Source organism: Cnephaeus nilssonii (genome assembly GCF_951640355.1).
Source record: "Cnephaeus nilssonii genome assembly, chromosome: 20".
In the NCBI taxonomy this organism is placed as follows: domain Eukaryota; kingdom Metazoa; phylum Chordata; class Mammalia; order Chiroptera; family Vespertilionidae; genus Cnephaeus; species Cnephaeus nilssonii.
The window spans coordinates 23,684,455-23,703,391 of record NC_137091.1 but is presented as its reverse complement, the minus strand read 5'-3'; the positions used below and the strand labels follow the sequence as shown (position 1 = coordinate 23,703,391).

The 18,937-nt window shown below is 41.7% G+C and overlaps 1 protein-coding gene across 4 annotated transcripts in view; it reads right to left on the bottom strand.

The window, feature by feature from the left end:
* Window positions 1-18,937, bottom strand: part of WWOX (WW domain containing oxidoreductase) — a 948,216-nt gene that overhangs the window by 728,482 nt on the left and 200,797 nt on the right. The window contains exon 1 of one of the 4 annotated variants that reach the window (XM_079799410.1): window positions 2,632-3,062. The exons of the other annotated variants lie outside the window; for them this stretch is intronic. The gene's annotated coding sequence lies outside the window, so the exon portion shown is untranslated. Of the gene's footprint in view, window positions 1-2,631; window positions 3,063-18,937 lie in introns of those variants that run through there. 4 annotated transcript variants of the gene reach the window in all.

Genomic DNA, 18,937 nt, shown 5'->3' with positions numbered 1-18,937 from the left:
CCAATTCCCCCTTTAGTGGCTATCAGGAGGGTAGAGTAACTATTAAAATAAATTTAATGGCTGTGACAGGTAAGAAAATATACCAGAAGCTAAAATGTAATCAGTATATCCAAACCCAAAATAAAATTATAGTCTTTGCTGCAAACACAGTCCCTGGAAAGGAGGCTTATAGATGGATAGCGACATCAACAGGCCAGTAAAGGCAAGGTCACTAACTCCAAGAGAATGTTCAACCTTGAAAATAAGATTGAGAGGAGGGATTTGGCCTGGAGCCAAGAGAAAATATAAGTATTTATTATTAAGAAATCATTCTGGAGAATTCCTTTTGTGCACGCGGTCAGTCTGACGTTGGTGATACTGACAGGCATTCTTGAATAAGCACCACAGCAAGATGGCAGAGAGGCAGCCTGGAGGCCACACCCCTGACTTCCCAGCCCAGCTTTACCCTTCACTCTGTATATGACCTTGGCCAGCTCCTGCCTACCCCAAAACCTCCACTGTCCCAGCTACATGGTATGTAGTGCATGGTGCTGCCAAGCTCCCTTCCTGAATCCAATTCTTTGTTCCTAATAGGTTGAGGGACCACAAGTACAAGAGGGCTAGGAAAAGAAATAGTGGTGGCCAAGTACATCAGTAGAAAGAGGAACATTTTCTCTTCTGGGGCTCTCAGATACAGATCTCTTGTGAAATTACTGCAAATTAAAACTTCTCACGTTTGTACTCTCTAAAACTAAGATTTGAGAAAGATATGAAATTGACAGAACTGCATAAATATATTGATATCTACAGATTACATAGAAGGGTGAAGAATTTCACACACACACACACACAGAAGAATCCCAGTGACTACTGCATGGAAAGGTATTTCCTTTTACTGATAATGGATAGAAAAGATTTTTGTGGTGGGATGTGGGTGGGGTGGCACTGTCATCAGAGCAGGCAGGAATTTTCTCTCCTACCCCTGTCCCCTGTCCTTTATGAAAAGTGCTCAGTGGCATTCCCTGGGGATCCAGGAACCAGATGCAATCCTGACTCCACCACTTCCTTTATGCATTGTGACCTCTTGAGAATCTCACCTTTCCCATCTGTGAAGCCATAATAATAAAATCGTCATGAGATTGTGGAAGGATCAGATATGATGCTGTAGCCTGTGAGGCCAGCACCTGCATGGAACATAGAAAAGTCTAAATGTGCTGTGTCTTAGTTTTAGGCTGAGGGTGCTCCCTGGCAACACCTATGTCCCTTCCAGTTCTAAAATAAATAACTACATTTCCTTCCAAGCACCGTGACTATTTTTTCTTTATCACCATTTTCCATGTCTTCTCTCATTATTTCTAAAGGCGAGGGGGACAAGACACCAATTTGGCACTGAGCATGCAGTGAGAAGTCACTCACAAAAGCCAACCAGAAGAAGTTCCTAATCGCCAAGGCTGGAGCAACAAAATAAACAGTGATAGTACTGGATGACAAGCCACGGAATAAAAATATAGACCCATGAACCCATACCAATATAAGTAAAATAACTGAACAAATAAATTAAAAGGGGGGAAGACAGAGCTCTTCCTTCAAAAGAATTAAAATAAACGTAGAAAGCATGAGGGAAGTACAAGCTCATCATTAGGCAGACCCCACAGTGATAAATGCTGCAGGCGAGATGGACTCATGGGTGTTGAAAGTCACTGGGTGAACGTTTAAGGAGAAAGAGCGTGTCCGCATACTCTTAAAGCATCTCTTCCCAAATATGTATAAAGTATGAAGAAAAAATTACTAATGTGACTCTAGAGAAACTCAGTGGAACATCGTCATCTCCGATGATCAAGGTTACTTCGCGATTAACATCACCAGTGACAGGACACCGCGGCGTAATGGACGACCTGATACCCACGCATAGGAAGGACACATCATTTCCATCCTGTTCTTGCCCAAATACGCTTAAATTCAATCTAATCACGAGGAAATATCAAGCACGCCAAAGTCCCAAGATCAGCAAGGACAGGGGAGGAATGAAGAACTGTCAAAGACGAAGGTGACCAGGAGGACACAACAACTGGAGATAATGCGGGGACGGGACCGGATCCGGAACTAAAAGGAAGATAATGAGGGACCACTGGGGAAACTGGAGTCGGGTCGCACACTTAACGTTGTGTACCAACGTTAGTCTCCTGGTTTTGATGATTCTTTTCGGAGAGGCAAACTTATTAAAATTAGAGGAAGGTGAGTGAATTCTCTGTACTATCTTGGCCACTTGTACGTGAGTCTAAAATTAGAGTCCTCTTCCCCCCCAACCCCGCTGGACGCCTGAAACCGCAGGTAGCACCAAACCCTATAGGTACATACTATGTTTGCCCTATACAAAGTTTCACTTATAAATTAGTCACAGTCGGGAGATTAACAACTACTAATAAAATGGGACAATTATGACAATATACTGTAATGAAAGTGATGTGGATGTTGTCTTTCTCTCCCTCCTGCCCGCCCCTCCCCCACCCCCATCTCTCAAAATATCTTAATGAACTTTGACTCAACTTTTCACTTAAAGGAAGCACTTCATTGGCTTCTCTTTGGCGTTTCCGAATTTCCAGCATCACTGCTCCTGTGCTCTGGGGCACTATTAAGTAAAATAAAAGTTACCTGAACACAAGCATGGCGCTGCTACCGAGGGTGACCCGATCCCCGGGAAGGTTCTGCCTGACTGACAACGGGAAGTGTCTGCAGCTGTGAGGAATGGACGTGGCCACGCGAGACGGACGTGGCCACGCGAGATTTCCACGCGAGACTCAGAACCGGGGAGTTTTCTCCACGCTCCGCAGCTCGGGGCACACTTTAAAACTTAGGCATCGCTTATTGCTGTAATTTTCCATTGAATACTTTCGGACCACTGACCGCGGATAACAACCAGGGAAAGTGAAACTGCAGGTGAAAAGGAACTTACATAGTTCAAACTAAAATGTGAATAAGCTGAAAAACGGCTTTCCTTTCGAGTAAGTATATATCCTTACAATGTTTGGCGCGAAAATACCCTTTTCTTTTATAATGTTGATACTTGATAGGGGCATGTTGTTACATTCTGTTGTTTGTTGTTGTTTTTTTAATGTCGTTATTTAAAAAAATAATAACAACTTTGGCAAGCCTAAATTGGTGTCCTCATATTTTTATTTTCTTTTGAAAAAGTTTATTGAGTCCTGAAGTCCATAATTCTGAGAAACACTAAATAAACTAATTGAAATTTATTTACTAGTGATTGAATAATGAAGCAACAAAAGTTTGCAACATGAGCACTGTGCCCTTCACAGAATACTATCAATACTCCAACCACAGAATTCAGCCTCTAGGCTGTTGCAGTGTAAAACCCAAATGAAACTCATAGTCACCTCTTCCAGGAAGTCTTCCTATATTGTGCCAGGTTAGGTATGGCATCATGCTCCAGACTCCCACAGTTCCCTAAGGGAAGCAAGGATTAAAGAATCCAGCACAGTCTTTGCTTCATCGTATGTTTCTTATACCAAAACATGAGCTTCCATACACACCTCTATATTTTCTCACAGGTTTGTCTTACCCCCAGTGAAAATTCAAGTTATTTTTTTTTAATCATATGCATCTCTGTAGCTTTTGAGAAAGTTAAGGCTAGTTAAATATATTTTTAAAATCCTGATTCAATATATAAGCTATGAAATGCGGAGAAACTCACAATCTAACTCATGTTCAGCCTTTCTATCTTTCAGCAACAAGGTGGATTTAAAAGAAAGAAACAAAAAAGTTGTTTCATTTATTTCCTAAGTACTATTGATCCCTTATGTTTTCTAAGTGCTCTCCTTATAGCAATTTGGGGGCCCTAATGATTAGTGCTTTAATAAGGATTAAGCACAGCAAAAAACTTGTACACCCTCCATTAGAGATTAGTCTGAGAGCTTTAAAGGTTTTTATGTGAACTGTTACAACTTTTTGCTCAACACATCTTTAAAGTTGAGAAGAATATTGGGACAAACTGCCAGGCAAACCCAGCCCCCTTGCTCTCCGTTATCAATGAAATAGAGATACATGCTCTTTCAGCAAATAATGCACAACTCAATCCCTCAAGGAAACAAATCCCAGGTGCGTGAGTGACAGAGAGAAGTGCTTCCCCTCTTTAGGTGAGAAACCACAGGCACACAAGTCAGGCCTGACCAAGTTCGAATCCCATTTCTGCTGATGGTGAACTCTGTGATGATGGATAATTAACCAAACTCCCAAGTCGCGGTGAAATGGATTATATACATCCAGCAAGAGTGCAGTGACCATTAAATTAGATAATGAGTATGAAGCATCTAGTACTGACCTGGATGGGGAGGTGATCAGTTATCAAAGTTAATATTGATAATAATATTCATAACAACACCATAATTATATCTCTAATCCCACAAAGCTGTGTTGAATATTGGGTAGGTGGGTGGGAAGAGATCGACCAAAGAACTTGTATGCATATATGCATAACCCATAGGGGCAGGCTAGAAGGAGTCAATGGGGGAAAAAGGGGACACATGTAATACTTTCAACAATAAAGATTTAATTAAAAAATAATATATGGAAATGTTTACTATAAATATGTAATCCATAAGTGTGTTTGTCCCAGCCCACATAGGTGTTTTTTTCTGACTATACCCAATCCTATCTCCCAAATTAAGGTTATGATAACATCACAAAGACATTGTTTCAGGGAAGATACAGATTGAAGGGACCAAGTCATCCTCTTACACTGATTTAATCAGCCAAAATACAACCACTAACGGGAAGAGAGGCAGCCGTGCAGGGAGGGGCAAGATGGTGCAGTGCAGGTTCCCTTGCTTTCCAGAGGGGTGTGTGTGTGTGTGTGTGTGTGTGTGTGTGTGTGTGTGTGTGTTGGGAAACAGGGGTATCTATGTCTTCACTAAGTAAGGTCTCAGCAGATTCCAGCACTCCCTATACCAGTGGCTTCCAGACTGTCATTACAACACCACCCAGGGGACCCAGAAGCAGCCCATGTGCTTTCTGTCACCTGGAATATTGTCAGAAATCAGGTACCTTTGTGATGATTCAAACTAGGGACCCTCCAGGCGATCTGCATCAAGGGAAAGAAACAGGTTCTATGCCCAGCATCCTCTGACCCACACCTTCTGAAATCCATTCCTAGGTCTCATAATCAGGTTTCAGAAAAGAAACACAGAGCCATATGTAGGCAGGCTTCGACTGGAAATCAGCCATCTCACCTTTGATCGGGCAAAGTGCCCAACCTGTATCACATGTTGGGCATGGGAACTTTTGGTCCTGCATGTTAGCACTTTTTAGGCCTACAGTCCTGCCCCTGCTTCTGCTCTGTTCCGAGCACTGGAGATTAGGGTTAGGGTAGCAAGATTTACAATGGACTTGAGATGCACAATGCTTCCTCCCTCTAAGCATTGCGCAGGAGCTTAGATTCTCTCACATGTCCACAAATCAATAGGAAGAGCAAGCATTTCATAATGGGGCTTTGAATCCTCATTACTTAGATGGGTCTTACTCTTAGTTTAAACAAAATTTTATTTGGACACAAGAAACATAAACCAACTTACAACATATATTACAAAAAATATGTATATTTACACATACATAGCTGTATATATGTACATGTGTGTATACATATGTGTGTATATATACACGTTTATGTACACACACACACACACACACACACACAAAGGAACAGTGACTGAACAGAGAAAAGTAGTTTCCTAACTGTTAAGCAGGGTATTTGGCATTGGGGGGCTCATTATTATGTTATTTACTTTTGAATGTATTTGACATATTCATAATCAAAAGTTGTTTTTTAAAGACAGGCCATATAGGAAAACATACAAACATGAAAAATAAAAAACATAAAATTAATTTAAACCAGAAGGGAACATATCAATAATTACAAAGACATTTCAGTAGTGTACATAATTTAAATAAGAATATTCTTACACTAACTCAAAAAACAAAAAAATTCCAAATATTTGTTAAAGATATAACAATACATAATTCAGAAAGATTACAAAGAAAATGCAAAAAAATGCAGTGGCTTGCTGAGTATTTTTAAGCATATGAAAAATAATGGTCTTCAAAAATGGAAATGTTTTCTAGTTATAATTGCTGGTTTATGCAGCTTTTTAATTCATCATCAAAATCAGCATCAAAATTAAACTGTAGTCATGAGGAGAGTACCAGGCTGCATAGCCATTAATGAAATAAAGGGCATGGTTCCCTCTCGAAAGTCATTTGGCAAAGTCTATGGGTTTCAGTTAAACAGTCACCTACCTATGCATCTGTCACCCGCCTCCCCCAGCCCCCCAAAAAAAAGAACCAGCCAACACTGTCTTATCCAATGCCAAGCAAAAAGAGATGAGTCCCTTTATTTCTGGTGGGGGTTGGGGAGAGCCAGGGTGGGCACTAGCAAACGTTTCCAAGCAGATGTTTACAAACAGAAGGTAACGGATAAAAACCCCAACACAATGCCGCATTGTCTTCCGTGCTTCACAGATGAACCCATTGGAACTCCTGCAAAAAGCCGTCCTGGAAAACATCCAAGAATTAAAAGGTGCAAACAAGCTGCCTAATACCCTTGCGTAGACTGAATTCTTATGAAGAAAATAAAGTTTATTGTCTGGAAAGAGAGAAAGCATGAAGAAAGCACTAAAGCAATGGAGGTGAACAATTAGACAGATGTTCACTTAAGGAAATGAAAAGAACAGAAGAAGTCATCAGCGAGGAGTTTTACGAGAATCCTGACAAGGCAGCGCCACGTCAAGGGCACGGGTAAAGTGAAAGCCAGGGAAGACGTGGCTGTGCAACTTCGAGCTGACTGACCTTGTGGAACCGCCTGCAGGTAATGTGGCTCTGAGCAAAGGCAAATTATGATGCTCCTCGTAACAAGTTCTTAAGTTCTTCTCAAACTCAAGCTGCAGACTGCAATTCATGAAGACAGAGAACTACATTTCTTATTGTAAATAATGTGCCCCCCCCCCATAAAAGCAAAAAAAAAAAAATAATTAAAATGCCCAAGTCCTGGCATATTGGTAAATGGGTTCTCTCTCTTTTTATTCATTCTTTGCAATGAATAAAGCCCAGGCGCTTACAGAGAGACACAGGGTCAGGTTGCTATTCGTGCCCCAACTGCCTCCAGTGGGGGGAGGAAGGACAGATTGATGACCATTTATTGAAAAATCTCATAGTGTCACCACTGCTGAGTGATACATCCTCATGAGTGGATTCAGTGATCTGAGTCCTCTCTTCCCCAGGGCTCCTCAGGGGCTCCTGGGGGACTCTTCACGCAGCTGCAGCATCTGCTCACACACTTACTTATGGTCAGGGCATTGGCCCTTGCCCTCGACTTCCCTGATTTTCTCTTAACCCTAATATTCTCATCTGGATGTGTTGCCTCTTGTGATATAGTACATGGATCCTACAAAAGCAACCTCAATCCTCTTGGCAAAAAGGCCATGGAAGTTTGAGTCAAGAGATGAAAGACAAGAGGATGGATAAAGGATGGGTAGTTGGTGGGCTGACAGGCTAGATGACTGGATAGGCTGCCACAGATAATAGAGCTGAAGTGAAAACAAGCATGATTGTAATTATACCTCATACGAAAATCTTAGTCTTACTATTTTACAACAGAAGAAGTAGAAATAAATTATCCAATCCAGTTTCTAAGACTGCTTTTCAATTAAGTGATATAATTTTTTTTTCATTTTTAAAGAATAAGACAAACTAAAAGCTACTGTTATGATCCATCTCTTTTCTACACTGCTGTCCATCTCCTTTGTGAAGTAGACACTCAACCACCAACCAATCCAGAAAGATCTACGTATGTACTTTGCCTGGCGCTGGGATGCAGAAGAAATTTAAGACTCGGGTATTTTTAAGGGGAATATATATTATGGGTACTGTGGTAGGCAGAGCAGAGAACAATTCCCTCTGCTCCAAAGATGTCCACATCCTAATCCCTGGAACCTGTGAATATGTTGGGTTACATGGCAATGGTTAATTACAATTCCAGATGAAATTGAGGCAATCTTACAATAGGAAAATCATCAGGGTGGGCCCAACGTGATCAGAGGGTCCTTAAAATTAGAAGGAGCCAGAAGAGAGAAAACTAGGCAGGTAGTACTTTGAGAATGACTTGACTAGCCATTGCTGACTGAAAACAGAGGAGGGGGCCATGACCCAAAGAATGTGGGCAACCTCGGGAAGCTGGAAAATTGGATTCTCCCCTGGAGCCTACAGAAAGGAATGCAGCCCTGCCAACTCCTTGGTTTTAGCCCTCTGAGACCTTCACTGACCTCCAGAACTGTAAGATAACAGCTTTGTGCTGTTTTAAGCCACCAAGTTTGTGAAAATGTGGTATAGCAGAAATAGAAAAGGAATAGTTACGTAACTTTTTAATGGAAGATTTCATATTGCAAATCCATATTTCTGGCACCTCTTTAAAAAAATGAGGAGAGAGAGGTGACACCCAGCCCACATGCTCATAGTTTGACAGGGGGACTGAGTGGCAGCTGTTCTTGAGACGGTCCCTCCAGTTTGCCACAGTCTCCACCGCTCTCTACTGTCTCCTTGATGCTATTAAACATTTGACTTGTGGTTGCTTGATCTATGTTTTAAGAGATTAAAAACAAATAAAGCACGACCTTATAAGCAGGGCTAATATTCACCAGGTATGCAATTTAGAACCGGCATCTGCTCTGATTAGTCAGGACCCACGCCATACATACCTGTTCAATATTCTGGGATAGAAGCCGAAGCAGAAGGCTTCTGGAAACAGTCCTGCTTCTTCAAACGTGTTTAAAACAGGCGCAGCTTATATGACACCCCCTGGGAGTATCAGGGCTCCACTTTTGGCTAAATGGATGCAGTCAGGCATCTCGCACCCTTTTACATTTCCACAACAGCTTGACAACATGTACTCGTTTCCTCAGAATTATTCTTGCTCTTCCCGAACTCCAGTGGCACAGAAATGCAAAGGGGTTTAAAGGAAAGGCGTATGGAGGTCACCATTTGGCCTCTCTGTATTGCGCCCTGGGAACACTTTTTGTTGGGAATGTGAAGCACTCCTCACCACTTCCCTTCATGCAGGGACCCTATTTTTTTTTTATCCTCACCTGAGGATATTTCCATTGATTTTTAGAGAGAGTGGAAGAGAGAGGGAAAGACCAAGAGAAATATCCATGTGAGAGAAGCACATCGATTGGTTGCCTCCTACACAAGCCCTGACCAGGGCCTGGACCTGGGAGAGACTGCAGCCGAGGAACATGCTCTTGACCCAAATTGAACCCGTGACCCTTCAGTCCACAGGCCGACACACTATCCACTGAGCCAAACTGGCTAAGGTGATGCAGGGACCCTATTAACGGTACCCTTGTCTCCAAAACTTAGATGGTGCTTACAAAGGCCTGAAGACCCCCTTCAGATCATTTAAAAACATAAAATGAACGCTTGTGAGTGGTGACCATCACATCAACTACTGCCCAGTCTCCAGGGCCTTCGTGGAGGAAAATATCTCCACATGGAACCAAATAATTCAGTAGAAATTATTACTCCAAATGACGATTTTCTTTTTTGATATTCCTAAAAATTGGAAAAAAAAGAATTTAAAAAACCCTTAGGGTATTCATTGGCTTCAGTTCACAGTTCTGTTGATAAACCAAAATGGGCCTAGATCCTAATTTGCAACCAATATGCAAGTTATTAAGAATGATGAGAGATCACAGGCCATTCCAAATATTACCAAGTTCTCACTCATAAGTCATTTAACAGGGATGCGAAATCTTTTCAGTTATAGAAATGAGCTCATTTTCATACCAAATCTTCTATCCCAACTATTTCTAATCCACACACCACTGACCGCCGGCTGCCGAGGTTAGCAGGTACCTGCCAGCAGAAAAATGTGCTCTGAGAAACTGTGAACCACACACCCACTTTAAAGAGGCGTGTATTTTGGCAAATAAGAAATTCCAAGAAGTTGTGCAGTAAAACAATCGCTTTAACTTTGCTGGCACATATTTTTGCCAAAACATGTCCCAATCTCAGAACTCATTTTTCAAATAGCATCATTCTATAAATTATAAACCCACCACTTTCTATGTTAAAGGTTTAAAGTACGAAAGCTTTGCTAATGATAATAATATTACTACTAGTACAGCATTATTATTAGAATTAATAATCTTATGAAAATTTTCATTTCGTAGATGAGAAAATGAAAGCACAGGAACGTTAAAGCAGGATCACCCCACTAAGAAGGGGCCACGTTGGACTCTGACTTGGCTTCCCCAACCAGACTGTACACAACACAGATTTCTGGATCCAGCCGCAAGATTCTAATTCACAAACTAGGGAGTGAGGAGAACCTGAGATCTTCTTTTACTGAATACCAGAGGTAACAATTCTAAAGCAGCAGGATCTCTGGAAGCTCCTGGCATTTGCCTAAAAGAGCACATTTAGCTGTATGAAATAAGGTTGGCATTATTAAAGGAATGACCTTATAATCATTCAAAAAACAAAACAAAACAACAACAAAAAAAACACACCATAACTTAAAATCATTCATTCAATAGCCACATGAAAAGGTGCTAAATATGATTAGCCATCGGGGAATCCCCAACTAAAACCACAATGAGGTACCACCTCAGATTTAATGAAATGACAACCATTAAAAAAAAAAAAGACAATGCCAAGCGCTGGTGAGGATGGGGAGAAACTGGAACCTCAGACACTGCCAGTGGGAATGTAAACGGTGCAACTGCTTTGGAAATGATCTGGTAGTTTCTCAAATGGTCAAACATAGAGTTACACACATGAGCCAGCAACTGCTCTCTTAGGTATTTACCCCAACGAGGGAGAAACACAGGTGTACAGAAAAATCTCCATACAAGTGTTCATAGCCCCACTATTTATACTAGCCAAAAAGTGGCCACAATCTAGATGCCCATGAACTGAATGGGTAAATGCAATGTGGTATATCCATACACCAGACTCTTGTTTGACAATAAAAAGAAATGCTGCAACATGAATAAACCTTGAAAACCTTGTACTAAGTGAAAGAAGCCAGGAACAAAAGGTCACATATTGTGTAATTTCATTCATATGAAAAGTCCAGGACAGGCAAATCATTTATAGAGAAAGTAGCTTAGTGGTGCACAGAGCTAAGGTGAGGTGGGGAAAGGGAGAGATACCAGCCAAGGGAACATGGGGCTTCTTGGGTGGATAATGAAAATGTAACATTGACTGTGGTGATGGTTGTACAACTCTGAACATACTAAAGCCACTGAATTACACACCTGCAGTGGGTGAGGTGTATGGTATGTAGATTCTACCACAACAAAGTGTCCTGAAAAACTTCACAAACATCTACATTTTTGGAAGCAATTTATTTGGGGACAAGTCTCACAATGGGTGGAAACATATCTGGTGACCACTGAGACTGTGATGAGGTTGTTGAATAGGAAAATCATGGTATATCCACATGAGAGCATATTGCCTAGCCACTAAAGATTCCGATGAGAAAGAAAATTTATTGACGTGAGAAAATGTTTGCAATTTATTATTAAGGTCAATAAAAATCAGGCTATAAGAAAGACTACAGAGTACAATCTCATTTGGCTTAAAAGGAAAGTGTGCATAAGAAGACATATATATTTTATGGGTAATTATATAATATATACAAGAAGAAAAAAACTCACTTCCGTGATCCAGGCCAAAATATTAACAGGGGTTATTTCTGGGCAATGAGACTGAGCCCTGAAAAAAAAAATCAATATAGCTCAAACTTGGGATTCATTGTTTTCCGATCACTGGGCTTACAAGAATTATTTCTATACCGTATTCTTCACCCCAAGGCATTACTAAGTCATCCATGACACCTGCACACCAAGCACATTTTCAATCACTAGAAACAACTGCAAAGTTGGTTGGCTGACGGAAAATCCGTGAAGAATGAAGAAATGTCAGAAGTGCATACACCACTGAGCTCATGGCAGTCCCGGGCTAAACGGGGGCAAGACTGAAAATGGCCTCAGAGCAGTGGGTGCAGTATCAGGACATCAGTGCAAGGTGATCGCATGATCACTGACCATGCTCTAGTCAGGGTGCAGAAAAAGTGAGGCAGCAATACAGTGCCTTCTGAAAACCATCATATCCCCGTGTAAGCATTAACCAGTGGCATCTGTTATATCCTCATCCCTAGCTGTTACAGGCTGAATGGTCTCCCCCAAAACTCATATATTGAATGTGGTTGTATTTACAGGTAGGATCCTTAAAGAAGTGATTAGTTAAAAAGAGGTCAGATGGTGGGCCCTGATCCAAACTGATAGGTGTCTTTCTAAGAAGAGGATATTTAGACAGGAAGAGAGACCCCAGGGATGTGCACATGCAGAGGAGAGACCATGTGAGGAGACAGCAGTAAGCACCTGTGTGCAAGTCAAGCAGAGAGTCCTCAGAAGAAACCAAACATGCGGACACCTTGATCTTGGACTTCTAGCCTCCAAAGTTGTGAGAAAATACATTTCCATTGTTTCAGAAGCCAGTCTGTGGTATTTTGTTATAGCAGCTCTAGCAAACTAATACACCAACCTCAGCCTACAATGTGGCCCAAGTCCAGCCTTCCTCTTTTCGTTTCTGCTGGGGTATTTCCCACTCCTGGCTTCTCTGATTTCTGACTTCCTATTGTCCTATTAACCCCACACAAACACACACACACACACACACACACACACACACACACACACACACACACATCCCAGACACAAACCTTTCTTTTGCTCTTATGTTTGGGTTATAGATAACCGACCCTCTTTCCTGATTCTCCAAATCTAGACAGCAATGCTTCCCTGGGTTAATTTACTTCTTCACCTCCGTGACCCTTCTCCGGTCCCCTTCCTATGGCTAACAGCCTATTCGCCCCACACCAGAGCTCTCCCTTAGGCTGGCTCCCTGCCATCATCCTTTCCTGGATGTGAAGTGACATTACAGAGACTGCTCAGTTGTAGTAACCTTTTAGATTCCTGCTTCTTTCCTTACTCTCCTTATAAGTATAGTCCTAACACATGAGATCTCTTCTGGGCTTGTGCCTTGTCAGGATGAAATACAGCAACAGCATAAAAGCAAAGATGTTTCCACATGATCTCTTGACCCTGGGGGTACAGCTATGTCCTGCTGTGGAGCAATAATAAAAGTAGTGTTTCAGTGTCTGAGTTAAACTAGACTTGAGCTGTGTGGGTTACGGGATAAAAGCAAAAAGTGTTTTTAGAGGAAGTTTTATATTCCTTTGAAACCTGGACATGATTGTAAGAGAGTCTTATTCGTGTTCCTCCAGGTAACTTTTTAAAAATATTTTTTAATTGACTTCAGAGAGGAAGGGAGAGGGAGAGAGAGATAGAAAGATCAATGATGAGAAAGAATCATTGATTGGCTGCCTCTTGCATGCCCCACACTGGGGATCAAGATTGCAACTCAGGCATGTGCCCTGACCAGGCATGGAACTGTGACCTCCTGATCATAGTTCAATGCTCAACCACTGAACCACACTGGTCAGGCACAGGTAAACTTTAAGATTATTAAACAAAATGACCGATACTGTTTTATGGGGAATCCACTTTTAAGATATGTACAACATTTAAGGAGCTTAAGGAAAAGCAGAAATTGAATTCCTTCCAGAAAAGCTTTAGCTGGAGATAAGAAAAAAAAAGGCCATAGGTTAAAAATTTTTTCAAATATTAATCAGAAATCACCAGGGCAACTGTTGAGTAGCATCATGAATTGCAGCATGAATTATTCTTCTCGACCTTTAATAAGGTAATATAACGCCATTAATTTCAAAAGAAGATAAAAGTTAAACACATTTTCAGGCAATCTGGAGAATACAAGTTCATTTATTCATTAGATGAATATTTACTGAGTGTCTACTTGGGCTTGATACTGGGAAGAATATAAAGGTGCATAACCCCAGGCAGCATATGAAAGTGTAGGAGGTGGGAGGGGGTGTGGCAGAGATGATGTGATGATATTGGCGGGGGAGGAGGACTGGAGGAAGGAGTGACTTTATGACCTGTTGAGTGTGCCCTCCAAAAGATATGTGCAGGTGTGAATAACCTGGGACTAACATACTAGGTTCAGATACTCTGAAATGGACGTACAGATTTGGGAATCAGGATGATGCTTGAAGTTTTGGGAATGGGTATAATCTCCAGGGGAAAGAGTATTGGCACAGAGAAAGAGTCAAAAACAGAATTGTGGGGGACATTAAATTTAAATGCTGGGAGAAGAAAATGAAGCCAGTGGTGTGCAGGGGGTGGGAGTGACTGAAAAAGCAAGTGATAGAAGACATAGCTTGATTGTAATGATAACTGTAAAACTCTGAATGTACGAAAAAAAAACTATTAAATGGGTGAACTGTATGGTATGTGAATTTTATCTCAAGTGTTGCCCCTGCCAAAAAAAGGAAAAACAAAAGAGATGTGATGATAATCATTAATAATTTATTTTGCAAAATAAAATAAAACTACAATAAGATACAACTGCATACCCAAGTAGAAATTTTAAAAGACTAACAATATCAAATCATTATTGAGAATATATAGGAATTGGACTCTGCCAAAAATGTAAAATGTTTCGGCCACTTGGGAGAAATGCTTGCCATCCTCTAAAATATTAAGCCTAGTGCAATTATTGATGAACTCATTCTACTCCAGGGTATTATCCCCAAATAACTGAAGACATATGTCCACACAAAGACGTGTGAATATTCACATTCACATATTTACAATAACTGAAAGCTGGAAACAACCCCAATGTCTATTAACATTACTTAGACAAAATGTCATGTATTTGCACTATGGAATACTATTCAGCAATGAAAAAAGTGAGCAACTGACATATGCAAGAACATGGGTGAATCACTCAATCATTATGTTGATTGAGAAAAAAACAGATGTAGAATATAGACTATCTGATTTCATTTACATAAAATGCTAGAAAATGCAAATTAATTAACAGTGACAAAAAACAAGAGTAATGGTTTCCTAGGGCCAGGCTATCTGAACTGCCACGTGTCATGGACTTCAAAGGAAGCGCAAGAAATCTTTGTGGGGACAGAAATGTTCTATTTTTTTTACTGTAGTGGTGATTTTATGGGATGTGCATCCGGCAAAACTAATGGAATTGTATTTTTTTAAATGGATGAAGTTTAATCTACATAAACTACACCTGAGCAAAGTTGATAAAACCACACCAAGCAAGCAAACAAAAAGCATGTTTCAAATGTTCCACCTCTTTCTGTTAAAAATTAGCAGTGCTGTCCAAATAGCCCATTCTGCTTTCAGAATTAATGAAAATATTATTACTGGCCATCATTATGGAATGTCTTCCTATATCATAAACTGGGTAAGATACTTCCCATACGTTATCCCATTTAATTCTAGCAACCCCATAAAACAGAGTTAAAATTTCCCCATATACAGCTGAGGGGTATAATATCCAGAGAGGCCGGCTTGCTTGAGGTTGCACAGAAGCTCTGTGGCTCTGAGGTCAGCATTCTTTACACCCCTACTCACTGATTTTCAATGAGCTGAGTGATGTGATAATCCTATTAATAGTAACAATGATCATAATAAACTTTTATGGGGTTAACTACATGCCAGATAATCTCCTGGATACTTTAGGTGCATTATACCAAGTATTTTCCACAACCAACTTATGAGGTGGAACTGTTACTGATCCCTTTTCCCACATGAGAAACTTGAGTTCAGAGATGTTAAGTGGCCTTCCAGAGCGCCCATAGCCAGGAAGTGACAGATCCTGTGTTCATCAGATCAGCTTCTTCAGAAAACTTTAGAAGTTTGCTTTTGGAAACTGAATTTGATGTGCTTTTATCCATTTTATTTTTTAATATATATTTTATTGATTTCAGAGAGAAAGGGAGAGGGAGAGAGAGATAGAAACGTCAATGATGTAAATCATTGATTGGCTGCCTCCTGCATACCCCGCACGGGGGATCGAATCAGCAACCAGAGCATGTACCCTGACCTGGAATCAAACCATGACCTCCTGGTTCATAGATCAACACTCAACCTATGATCCATGCTGGCCAGGCTTATCCATCTATCTATATAAAACCCTAATAAGCAAACCAACTAAACGGCAGAATAACTGGCGGATCAACCAGTCGCTATGATGCACACTGACCACCAGGGGGGCAGATGCTCAATGCAGGAGCTGCCCCCAGCCCACAGGCCCCAACCAGCAGCTGCAGCGGGGGGTGGGGCTGGCGAGCAGGCAGTGCCAGGGCAAGGCAGGTGCGAGCAGGAGCCCCGATCACCCCACCGGTCACCCCACAGATTGGCCCTGATCGCCAGCCAGGGCTAGGGACCCTACCTGGGCACAAATTCGTGCACCGGGCCTCTAGTTTTTAAATAAGAAAAAAGTAAGGGAATGTACTAGTATAGCTTTATCAATATTAAACATCAAATCAGTTGGGAAGCTGGGATGAAAATCCTTTTCACTCAATGAATGCTTTTTAAATGATATATGTATGTAAAGAGCACGTAAGCACCCAGCACATAGTTACTCCTTAAAAGTGGGATCCTCTCCACCAGCTTGCACCTATGGAAACAGAGTGGTAGTAGCCCGAGATCTGCAACTCATGTGGTTCCTACTCATGGCAAAGTGAACAGGTGGCTCAGGTGGGTGGCATATTCTGTGGTAGGTTGAACAGAGCTTGCTAGAGACTGAGTCATCCAAGCAGAAACATAGAACAGGCTCATTTTGGTAACCCAATCTTCCCCACCTGGGGAAGATTACTTAAAAACAGATATTATGAGGTAGATTTATATAACATATCTCCTTAAGCAAGTACCTTTCAATAAAAAATCCAAAATTAATAAATATGAATTTTAGATAAATGAAGCAATGAGCCCTATCACTTATCAGACCACAAAGAAAGGCCCATCACCCGAAGTCCTCTGAGCCCAGCATATGCATCCATCATCCTGTCAAAATGCTGCCACTCATTTCCAAGTACTAGCCCGTCTCCCTGCACCTGGCCCAGGAGGCTGTGCAGTCTGGTGAGACACACTAATCACCTTCCCCCTCTGCCCTTAGGACTAAACACGTGACCGTGGCGAAGAAGATCAATGATGGAGTGCTGGAAAATTTCCTGATAGTGGGAGATAAAAAGGTGAAGTGACGTGGGAGAAAGAGGCAGGCATGAGAGGGCGCAAAAGAATAAGTGAGGAAGGTAAGGAAAGAAAACGAAGGTACTAGATTTAAACTTCTCTGTTCAAACCAGCATTGGCAATTGTCAACATGGTCATCCTTGTCGCTGCCATCACCATCATCGTTCATTGCAAAAGGGAAACTTTTCAAGGCCAAAATTAGTACCATACCAATATTAAAGCAGCTTTAATGACAAACAGTGTAGAACAAACCACTCCTTCATCCATTACTGTTTCTACCAAAGAGAAATAGCCCTTTTGTTCCAAACTTTGGGAGCCAAAGCTCACATCCCAACTAAAGAACCATTAAGCAGGCCTTTGGCTGAGCGCATATCCATACACAGATATACTGACACACTGCCCAGGAAGCTCAGTCCCCACCTCCTGTGCCTTTAAAGATTTCCCTTTTAGCACCTGCACTGGACTTGCCATTATGAAAGCTCAAGGGGGCTGCACCCAAAAGCATTAAGACCCTGCTCAGAGCCTTGCCTTATACAATGAGATGCATGGAATCTGAAAACAAGGGATATACATCATCAGGTCCCACCAAAAATGGTGCCCGTTGACAGCTGGCCGTCAGTGATTGATTAAGAATTAATATGGAAATGGAAGGATGAGAAAAATGAGGGCCTGTGTGCCGACCGCTTAATGTGCCTAGAAGCAGGTATCCAGGGAAGTGGCTGTGGATTATGAATTAGCGTGCTCAGTCAGCACAACATCATTGGTGATGGCAATGTGATGAAAGCTGAGGACACACACAGACATTAAGGAGATCTTCCCCACCGAGTGTGCTCCGGAGGGCACACGGAGGACACCCAGATGGCACACAGAGTCACGTAGCCATCCTACAATCCTGGCATCACACTGTTGTCACATGAGGCTCCAGTCAAACAGGAAACAGCCGAACAAGGTAACAGGGCAGTGGGAGTATAGCTTGGCCTACGGATGGCCATAATTTATGTCAAAGAAAGCACGAATACTGGGCATGCTGAGAAGTTTTTCACACGCGCCAAAACACCCTTCTTACCATCTGCAATCCCTGCTCCAAGGTGAACTTACAGCTCCGAGAAGATGCTTCAGTGTCATGAAGGGAGCTGAGATTCTGGAGCACAGAGGGGCTCACTGGCTCCACGAGAGCAGGAATATGTGGCTGCACTGCGGCTCTGACCCTCTGTGTTAGTGGCAGAAAGGGAGTGGATCAAGGACAACCTGGCGCCTTGTATCAATTCAAATATCCAAGCTTAGGAAGTGATAGTGCTATCCCTTAAGCACAAATGCAATCAATATCTATAATATTCAATATCAAAATTTCAAAAAAGCAAAAAACTTGGATGCTGGAAAGCAGATGGACAACTAGAGAGTGACTTCACAGATGCAAGAAAGCTGAGCCTTAACCTAACAATGGGCACAGCCCAGAGTGAACCACTCCACATCACAGAACCGCCAAAGGCTCAGAAGCTCAGAAGCCACAGAAGTGGGACCTTGTACTTGGGGATGTGGAGGAGAAGGTGGGTCTTTTGAAACCTGTTTGCAAAGTGTGTACCTCCTCGGAACTGCCCCACCCCCTTCAGCCCAGCCAGGGCTTCTTCATCTCCCAACCTCAGAAAAATAACAAGTTTATTCTCTGAAGAGAAAGAATATAAATAGTTGAGAAAAATAGCACTACACTAAAAACAGTTTAAGGAAATGCTTGCCTACTGAATGGTGAG